The 10,709-nt window shown below is 36.8% G+C and overlaps 2 pseudogenes; one reads left to right on the forward strand and one right to left on the reverse strand.

The window, feature by feature from the left end:
- Positions 1-1,086: 1,086 nt before the first annotated feature.
- LOC111737752 lies at positions 1,087-1,205 on the reverse strand (annotated as a pseudogene).
- A 4,473-nt stretch (positions 1,206-5,678) lies between these two features.
- LOC111737721 lies at positions 5,679-5,797 on the forward strand (annotated as a pseudogene).
- The last annotated feature ends 4,912 nt before the right edge of the window (positions 5,798-10,709 follow it).

Genomic DNA, 10,709 nt, shown 5'->3' on the forward strand with positions numbered 1-10,709 from the left:
TTTTTACAGATGAGGAAATTAAGGCCCAGAATAGGGAAGAATCTACTACATCCCACCCGGTGAATGAGCAGGCAAGCCCAGTTGCTGGGGCACATTGCCTAGGATCTGTTATACCACAGTGCAACCTGGAGAGCACACAAACCCTTTAATCCTCCAGAATCTCACAGGAGGATTTAAAAATTAAAGGTGGTGGTTACCTTTGCATCCAAGATAAAAAGCAGTGTGTTAATCTAAATGTCTCTCCAAATGGCTATATTTTCAATTTAATAGGAATATCGCTCTTGTGTTAATTAGTGACCAAGTTCCTGTTTCAAAAGATACCTCATAAGGTTTTATAAATAAGTTTAGAGGCCGGTGCTCTATGTCTCTCTACTGAGTAATTAGTTTCACCAGTTTATGATGAGAACTACCAGCAAGATTAACATAATGATGTATACAATATAACAAGTGTAGCAACAGATCGTAATGATCTTTTTGCAATCCTCCGGGTCTATGTTCTTACCTACGTTCTTTCCCAATTTGCTTATTAGCTATGTGACTTCTTGCGGCCTTCTCCCATCACAAAAGCAAGTGATTTGGCCAGTTACTAAATATTTTTTAAGACTTTAAATTTACAACTTATTGATATCTGAAAGGTGGAACTTAAATTGCTTTTCCATTTTGCATTAAATCCCAACAGGGGGTGAGTGGGTGTGTGTGTGTGTGTGTGTGTGTGTGTGTGTGTGTGTGTGTGTGTGTGTGTAAGTTTCATGGGCTCTTTTTAAGTGCCCCATCACCAATGACAGTTTCTTTGAAATTTTTAGATCATTATTTGCTTATCAGGGTTTATCTCATGATTAATAATTAAAGCAACACTGAAGTTCCTTTTAGAAATCAATTGACATCAAGATAATAAAGAACATAACTTTTGCTGAGATGTTCTATATTATATTAAGCACTGATGTAACTCTTACTTACTTACTTATTTATTTATTTATTTATTTATTTATTTATTTATTTCCTTTAGGCGAGGCCACCTTTGGTTGACCTCACAGATTGCAAGGACCTTATCAGTTTATAATCCCTTATTTTTTTAAATTTTTTTTACACCTACAGCATCTGGTCTTCCTAGGTGGTCTCCCATCCAAGTACTAACCAGGCCTGCCCCTGCTTAGCTTCTGAGATCAGATGGGATCGGGCTTGTTCAGGGTGGCATGGCTGTACACAGATGCAGACTCTTTAAAAAAAAAAAAAAAATCCAAATTGAAATCCTCAGGAAAATCATCCTCCTCGTATTCAACAGTTTATCTAGCCATCAGAAGACAGACTGTGCATTTACTATGTATAAACATCAGGCTAGTCTTATTGTATGAGATATAAGGTGTTTATTGTACAGTTGGAGAGATAAGACATGTTCTAAAATAATGCCCCTATGAGGTATAAAGTGAAAAGAGCCTCAGGAAGTTTATAAAAAGTGCACTTATATTCAGAGACAGGAGATAAATATGAGATAGTGGTTAGGAACATGGGCTTTGGAGGCAAACCTATTAGGAGTTAAATCCTGCCTGGCTCATATACCAGTTTGGGGATACCCAACACGTGTAATTCATCAGAGCCTCAGTTTCCTTACTGGAAAATAATAAAACTGACATGATGGATGAAATTATCCAAGTGTCTGGTGCTTCACACACCGGAAGGCTAAAGGAGGTAGTATTTACACTGGTATTTAGAAAATTAGAAAATTTGGATGTGCCAAAATGATGTATAAGTGGAAGTAGAAGAAATTAAGGCAGACACCAATTCAGGCAACCATTGCATTGAAAGAAGAATGTTAGAGAGTTTGTCAAGGGACTATTTAAAGATAAGACTAAACAAATAAGCTAGAGACAGTTAGTAAAAACAGTCTCTGTAATAAAGTAATTTCCATATCTCTGCCTGAATGGGATCAAAAAATATCATGGTTATGTCATGGTTAAGAATGTGGGCTCAGTAGACAGTCTGCCCAGGTCTCTATTCTGGCTTTACTGTTCACTAGCTGGGTGATCTAAGGAACTTAGCTTAAGTTTTCTGTGCCTCTACGGCCTCATCCATAAAATGTAGCTAATGCTAGCAGAAATGCTTGCCATGGTTATTCTTCTTATTGTCTTTGTTTCTAATAATGAGCCTTTTGAGTAGGATGGAGAAAATCTTCTCTAGTTTTATTGACCTGCCATCATCTGCTTCTAGTAATAATAGGATAGAGTCTTCAGACCACATCTCTCACCTGAGGACAACTAAATATACTGGACAAAATATATTTTTAAATTCTCCTTAAAACCATTGTAAATCTGAGAGAGAATGAGCAATTACAAGATCAAGATCCAGGAAATAACACAATTTCAGAATCATAAGAAAGGGCCATCAGCTCATTTTACACTGAGGACATTTGTGCATCCAGAAGAAATAGCAGAACTGAAGAAAAAGAGCTTGTCTTCAATACCTCTGGGGGCAAGGAAGTAGAAACTCAAGACCAGGCTAAAGTGGGTGTTCTGATAAACACTACTTGCATGTGAATCTAGGTGAGAGCAAACCAGACTAAACTATTTTCCTTCACCTACCCTCATAGGCCTAGGATGATTATTACCTTGGATGAGCAGATTCAGGATGGGTCTGAACAGAGAAGTAACCCTACACTTGCAGGAGGGACATTATGTTCTGGTCCTTTAGTAAAGTTTCAGTCCAGTTTTACATTATAAATATGACTCCAGAACCCCTCGGACCTTGCATTTAAAGTTGTTTAAGTCAAGGCGTTATCAATCTCTGGGTTCCAGACAAAAGGAAGTGAAAATTCTCTATGGAGGACTGTTTCTTCATTCTAGGTCTTAAGAAATTTCTGAAAATAATTTTCCAAAGTCAAAAACCAGCCCACAGTCCCAGATAAACAAACCCCCCAAACAATAAGTTTCCAATAGTAGAAACTAGTAGAAACAATAGCCATAGAGACTGAGGTCCCATGACTTTAGATAGTAAAATTATCAGAGACAGATTATAAAATCACTAGGCTTAGTATACTTAATGGATAAAAAGGACAAGTTTTAATGTATCTAAAAAGAAGAAGAAACTATTGCAGATTTTTTTAATTAAATAAAAGCTAAAAATAGAAACTACCTGAAATTAAAAACCTAGTAGATGGAATTGATCACAGAATTAATGCAGCTGAAGAGAGAATTAATGATAGACGAATGAGAAGAAATTATCCAGAATGTAGCAGGGGAAGACATAATGATAGAAAACGTAAAATTTGTTAAGACTTAGGGAGCACAGAGGTAGAATTCTGATGGAAGTTTACCTGGAGTTGGAGGGAGGGACTGGGGCAAGGGCAATATCTCAAAAACTAATGGCTTGAAAATTTTTCTATAGGCCTTGAAAAACATCATATCATGGATTCAAGAACACTAATGCATCTAAACTAAATTAAAAGAAAAAAAAATCATATCTAGACATATCATAGTAAACTTGTAAAGAGAAAAAAAGTCTTAAAAGAAGCCAGAAAAAATGAGAACTTGACCCATCCTACCCTTCCACCATCCACCAAACAGAGGTGCTTCCTCTTCCGCTCTCCTTTCTCTTACTGCTTCTCACCAGCTTCTCACTGTAAACAGTCCAGTCATCCACAAGGAACAGCCCTCTGCTCACAGTTTCTGAGCAGGCTAACCTGAAATGCTCAGCTGTGACCTGATCACGTCTTACACATCTCCTGCCTTGATTACTTCTGCATGTTCTTCCCTCTTTCAGAAATTCCTTCGCCATCCCAAACAAATAAAAACATATCCTTTGTATAAAGGAGAACCCAGGAGCTTTGAAATTCATTAAGAGAGGCTTTTACATCTAGCTCCTGTAGTCTGGAGATGAGATCTCTAGCAGACCAGTTGGCATCCTAGAAAAACCACAGGCTTTGTGTTCAAATTCTCAATCTACCACCCACTCGCTGTGCAAACATGGGCAAGTTTGTTCATTTTTCTGTGTCCTGGTTTCCTCATCTATTAAGCAGAAATGACAATAGTATCTACAAAATAGAGCTCTTAGCACTATTAAGCAGGTTAACACAAGTAAAATGTCTTTCCGTGTTAGGTTCAGTCTGCATTTGGCATGTTTTCTGAGTGACTGAAATTGATTCTAGCTATAACCCTTAATTTTGCATCCAGTTAAGAAGCATGCAGGATTAGTTTTAAAAAAAAGAAAGAAAGAAAAGTAAAAGCAATTCAGATAGTCAAGAGTTTTAAAAACCATATCCCTTCTCCTTTACATTGGAGTTAGGTTTAATATTTAAGATTATTTCCCAAGTGATATTGATAGGTCAGGGTTTACAGAGTGTGCAGAGTAAAGTTGGTGATGTAAGGAGACTCACCTACGTCTATGTTTCTATTACTCTTTGACAGGCATTATGTTAGTTCCAAAAGGTGGGGGGATTGGGAGTCTCACCTCCAACCATATGTCCTGGAAAGACATGGGTATATTTTCTTCTCTTATGCCCAAAGGCATCTTACCCAAAGCCCTGCCTTTGAATTCATTTACCTGGCAATGTGCCAGCCAATTTGGACTGGAGGAAAAGAATAAGGGATGGACTTAGTGACCCACTGATTTATAACGCTGAATTAAGTGGAAGAAAGGGGTCATTGGGATGGTAATAAATGAGATGACAGTCCCACGTTCTTCAAAAACTTTTAACTAATGGAATCATTGGGACATAAACAGTCAGGTCTTAAAGAGCCCCAAGAAACATCTAGCCCAGGCTCCTTGGTGTAAAATCATGGAGGAGAAAAAGGGCCATTTCTGAGCTGAAGGCTGATCTCTCTCACGTGCAGGGGAATGTGGGGTAAGGCTGCTGTTTGATGCTTTTGCTTTTATTCATAGGAACTCATAGAATCTCTTTGGTGATGTTTCAAATGGGTTAGAGACACAGGCTGAAGTTCCACATTTGAAACAAAGAATAAACTCTCCTCCTGTAACTAAACGGGCAACCCTCAACTGCAGTATAAGATTCTCCAGATGAGAGGTTTTAAAAACCCTTCTTAATGACACTCCCTGCTAGTTCTGGACCTGCTGGAGAGGAGTAGATATTGGGCTCAGGGAAGGTAAGGGCCTTGTTCTCACCGCTCCAGGTGGGGCAATGTATACAGTGAGCAGGAGGCGGAGCGCCTGGGCATCACCCCACAGACTCGAGAGCTCCATGGCAAAGGTGACAGTTCTGTCCACAAGTTTCCATTTGGTGCTGTAGCACAGGCTGAAGTATTTACCTTGCTCTATCAGGATGCTGGAGGGCCAGAAAGTCTTTTATGAAGCTAAAAGGAGTAGCCATGACTTTTGTCACAGGCAGCCAGACATTTTGGATCTCACATATGCAAGTACCCTGCAGTTCTCCCCTAGACTTAAAAACCAAGCACTCTTTTTCTTCAAATAGCAGTTGTACCTAAATTCAAGCTACCATATGCAGCATCTTGCCTATAATTCGAGGACTGCAGGGCCATCTGGAGACCCAAGGCAGGGAGCCTACCTATCTGGAGGACCTAACCCACCTGGGGGATCAGGGTTCCATACATGAGAGACTTCCTCCCATTTTTCTACCAACAAAGTAAAAAGAAAGAATTAGAAAAAACATTTGCCGAATGGTTACAAGGTACCAGACCTGTGCCAAATATTTTACATAAATTTTCTATGAAGTCTACCGCCATGCTACCCTGAGCAAGCCCCATCCTGTCTGATCTCAGAAGCTAAGCAGGGTTGGACCTGATTAATACTTAGATGGGAGACCACCTAGGAAGACCAGGTGCTGTAGGCGCAAAAAATAAGAGATCGTAAACTGACAAGGTCCTTGCAATCTGTGAGGTCAACCAAAGGTTGCCTCGCCTAAAAAAAAAAAAAAAAAAAAAAAAATTCTATGAGGCTTACTACATTTGAGGAAGAACTATTTTCCTAATTTCCTAGAAAAGTTAAGGAATTTGTCCAAGTCAAAATAGATAATAGAAGATGGAACTGAGATTTAACAGAGGTCTGTCTTTTTTAAATGTTCATATTTTTTCCACTATACCTGTTTTCAGTAAGAAGTTTATTCAGGGATTGATTCTGAACCATTAAGATAAAAAAATAAAGGTAATATTTATCTAGAGAGATACAATCTTCCTTTGAGAAGAAGATGAAACTAGTCACAGGCGATGATTATTTGGAATATTAAATCATTGTTCATTTTTAAAAATATATTAGGTATTAACATGTTCTCCCTCAGGATGTATTTCGGCATAATATACTGAAATGTTTTGTTCACTTATGGCTTCAAACTGACTATTTTAAAATTCACATGAATTTTCATATTTTCTTCATTAGTATGTTGAGACATCTCAGCAGTCAGACAGACTCCAAAGACTATAGCTATTTTTTGTGTATATTTGTTGCATAATTGCCAGCTAATGAGCTTTATGGGAATAAAGAAAACTAGAAAAATGAAAGCAACTCTGTTTCCCTTTGGACAGCAAATGCATTTAAGAATGTGTTTCCTTAGAGAAATTGTTTGGCCCTGCACATTTATTTTTATTTTTATTTCTGTTGCATTATTATTCAAAACACTTCCTGCTTCTCTATGGGAAGATAAAACTGTTTCATGTTCTTGAAAGTGCCTCATAATATCCCTAGGGAACAGCAAGTCATAATTACTCCCATTTTTCAGATAAAGAAACACAGAGATGGTTTCTAGTTTTCCTGGGTCAGACGGCCAATTTCACAGAAAATCTAGACTCTAGGGGCCCTTCTGAGTCTACTACTCTATCTTGGAATTGTGGGAAATCCACATCTCAACCCTGGACATGCCTTGTCTTAGTGGTGACCAGGGTCGAATATGAGGACTAGTAGCTGTGTCGCACACCCCATTCCCATGCTCGCACCTGTGTGAAACTAGACCAAAGAAGTACAGGCTAACGGGCTATCTCAAATATCAAGAATCCTTTCAAAATATGCATATTTTCCAATCTTCCCCCGTCCCCCAGCCTAACTATAACAGACTTTTCACTAATGAGGCTATAGATTCTATAGTTTTACAAAAGCACTTAGGATGTTCTGATACTCAGCAAGGAAAGTTTGGGAAGTACGAGGTAGTCTCTACTTTATCCGATACATGAAGACCCTCTTCAGTATCTCTAGCTTCAGCGATCATTGTGGAAGTAGCGTGGCCCCGGATGTGACTGCCACTCGCTGACTAGGTGACCTAGACAAATAACATCTGAGTTTCATGTGAGTTGACAGTAGGTTGAAAAGATAGTGATATTCAGGGTAAAAAAAAAAAAAAAAAAAAAACAATAGAATAAGGATGCAATTAATCATTGCTGCTGGTAGAGAAGGATAGGTGGATGGTAGAAATAATATTAACTCTCTGATAGTCCATGCCATTTATACCTATTTGTCAGAAAATTCTACTTGTATTGAGCAAACTTTTCTCCAGCTCCCAGTGATCTGTGTTCAGCATGTCTTAGACTACCGCTTCTTGTTCTTATTCCATTTGAGAAGGCAGTTCAAGTATTTAAGATCCCTTCCACCGCCAGTTTATTCAGGTGGTGATGTTGTTGATTCTGAACCATTAAGATAAAAACAAAAAAAGGTAACATTTATCTTGAGAAATACAATCTTCCTTTGAGAAGAAAATGAAACTAGTCATAGGTGATGATTATTTGAGGTATTACATCATTGTTCATTTTAAAAAATATATTAGGTATTAACGTGTTCTTTCTCCCTCAGGATGTATTTCGGCATAGTATACTGAAATGGTTTGTTCACTTATGGCTTTTTCTTCTTTTCTATAGAGTTGTTCTCTAATGTTTTTCTCTAGATCTGCTCCTTCAACACCGACCCCTGCAAAATGACCCTGGTCCTGGGTCTGTATGTCAGACTTCAGAAGGACATCCTCATCCCTGAGTTAGGTGCCCTCTTCCACTGAGGACTCTACCTGAGCAGCGTCTCTGTACTATTGTAGAACCAGAGCTGGGAACACTGTGTCCACTACCTCAGTGCTGCTCAAAGTTGACTATGCATATAAAGCACCTGGGGCTCTAGTTTGAATGAAGATTCTGATTCAGGAAGTCTGGGGTGGGGCCCGACATTCTGTGTTTCTAATGAGCTCCCAGGTGACGTGACACTGCTGGTCCTGAGCTACACTTTGGGGAACGAGGCGCCACATCACTACATGTCCTTCATGCCTAGATTTATGCAGTAAATTCTTGCGTTAGTTTAATACTACAGAAAAAAAAAAGTCTCTGCAGATGGACGTATACAATATCTACTGTCAGGAAATGACAATTCTACAACTGAATGTGCTCTCCTTTTGGCCTTAGCTGTCAAAAAAATATATATATTGCCTGACTGTTATTTCCTCAATGCTGGTTCCTGCGAACATCTAGATGGCTAGATTCTTTCCGATGGGCATTTCCGATGGGCCCTCTCTTGAAAGCTTGTGTATTAGGTCATGTTTCAGTCTCTTTATCAAGAAGGCTTTCAGTCATTCAAACCTAACAGCAGCATCCTTTGTGTGTGTGTGTGATGAGGGACTCTGGTGGGAGCTAATTTTGGCATCCATGGTTTGCTATTCCTCTGGCCACTTGTGTTCTATTACTGTGAAAAGATAAGCTAAACAGATTAAAGCTGATGTCACAGCTGAAAAAATAAACAATGCCCCTTCAACTGCCTATAGTATTAGTAGGGCTAAGTGTCACTATAGAAAAAGGACAGTGTTTGGGACCTTCATTTCAGTCCAGGAATTTGGGTAAGGAAGGGCAATTTGGAAGTATTTTTATATTATCTTTCTGTGTTTATTTTTAAAAAATATTTTAACAGGAGATTAAAATTTGCAGGAAATTGTAAGGTACAGAAAAAAAAAGGGGGTGGGGGTGGGGGAAATTCCATATCCCAACCAAAAGAGAAATATTCTGTTGAATATTTTCCTTCCAGAACTTTATATTCTGCGTATGTACGTATAATTTACAAAAACCACAAAATAATTTATGATAGGCTAAAGTATATAAAGCTGCCATCTTTGTAGGCCAAACAGTTGAATGTTATCAGTTTCATGTGAGTTTAAACCACATCTATTTTGGCTTATAATATGGTTTTAAAACTTGAGTCTACTGTACACAGTAGCCTGTTCTGTCTTCAACATCAATAAAAATGGTACTATTAATGCATCAGTATATATTCTACCAATCCTCTATGGTTGCTTAGTTTTCAATTTTTTTTCATTATTTTAAGCAATGCTCAGTAAGTGTCCTTATGAAGAACTATACTCACTATAATTTTCTTAAGAGAATCCCCAACAATTGGATGAATGGGTTAAAGATGACACATGTTTTAGATGCTTTTAATACAATTTGAAATGTCAATATCTATATATGGGCACATATCTTTCACTGTATCTATGCTAGCTCATAGTACTGATGCATTTTAATCCCTCGTTTAATAGATGAAAAATACTATTTTATTATTTCTTTTCATTCTTAAGGTGGATGACTTTTGTTCTGTTAGCATTCTTATTTATTTTATCTTTTGTAAGTTGCCTACAAAAATCTTTTGTGTGTGTATATTTTGCTGCTTTAGCTATCATTTTATTTTTAAGTTAAAAGTTTTTGTTTTTTTTTTTTTATGTATGACATTAGCCTATTTCTGTTACTGATGCTGCAAATATCCCACTTTTTCAGTTACCTTTTCATATTCTTCAAGGTAATTTTTTTAATCCTATGATTTAAAATTCTTATGTAGCCTATTTTTAATTCTTTTTAAATTATGGTTTCTGCATTTGGTGTCTAGAAATTCCTTATACCTTCAAGTTATTTGAAAAAAGAAAACTTTCCTAGGTTTTTTGTTTTTTGGTTTTTTTTTTAGTTTCTTTTAACATTTCTCTATTCAATTAGTCCAAGATTATTTTAGAATATTACTTGAGACTAAGTATCAGCTTCCCTTTTCTCTTGGCACTATTTATTGAACAATCCATCCTTTAATTGGTGATTTAAAATGTCACATATATCTCCAACTAAATTCTGTTATATGTGTGTCTGTTTCTGGAATTTCACTTCTGCTTCATCTGTCCATCTACTCTGTAGCCATTATTACTAGAACTTTAATAATTAAATTGTTATGCAAATTTAGAGTGGCTGGAAATATGTTACCCATCATTATTTATCCTGGAAATTTTCTTAGCTATTCTTTCTCATTTATTCTCTTTATAATCATTTTGTTCAGATGTAAAGAAAACATAATTTCCATTGAGATTCAATGAGAATAATGCAGAATTTAAAAATTAATTTGAGGAAAATTAAAATATAAAAATGTTGAACTTTCTTGCTCAAAAACTTGGTCATTCTTTTTATTTCTACAAGTCATCTTTTATGTCTCTAATTAAAGGTTTCAAATAGGTCCTACAGATTTTAAGTTAAGTTTAGTACAATAAACATTCTATTTTTAATTGCTATGTACATACATATATACATAGGATTTTTAAAAATCACATTTCTGACTGTTTTTTAAAAGAATCTGAGCAAGTTTTTCTTTCACAGTAAGTCATCTTAACAAACTATTACAAGATTTAATAATTACTCCATTTTCCCTTAGGCTCATTATACAAATCATCTTGTTCCCAGCATCCCAGTTAATGAACATTTGGTCTTGTAATAATTTTCGCATTTTCTATTTGTCATATATGAGTTTATCTTAACGTCTAG

The sequence above is a fragment of the Pteropus vampyrus genome, unplaced genomic scaffold (assembly GCF_000151845.1).
Source record: "Pteropus vampyrus isolate Shadow unplaced genomic scaffold, Pvam_2.0 Scaffold30, whole genome shotgun sequence".
Classification (NCBI taxonomy): Eukaryota; Metazoa; Chordata; class Mammalia; order Chiroptera; family Pteropodidae; genus Pteropus; species Pteropus vampyrus.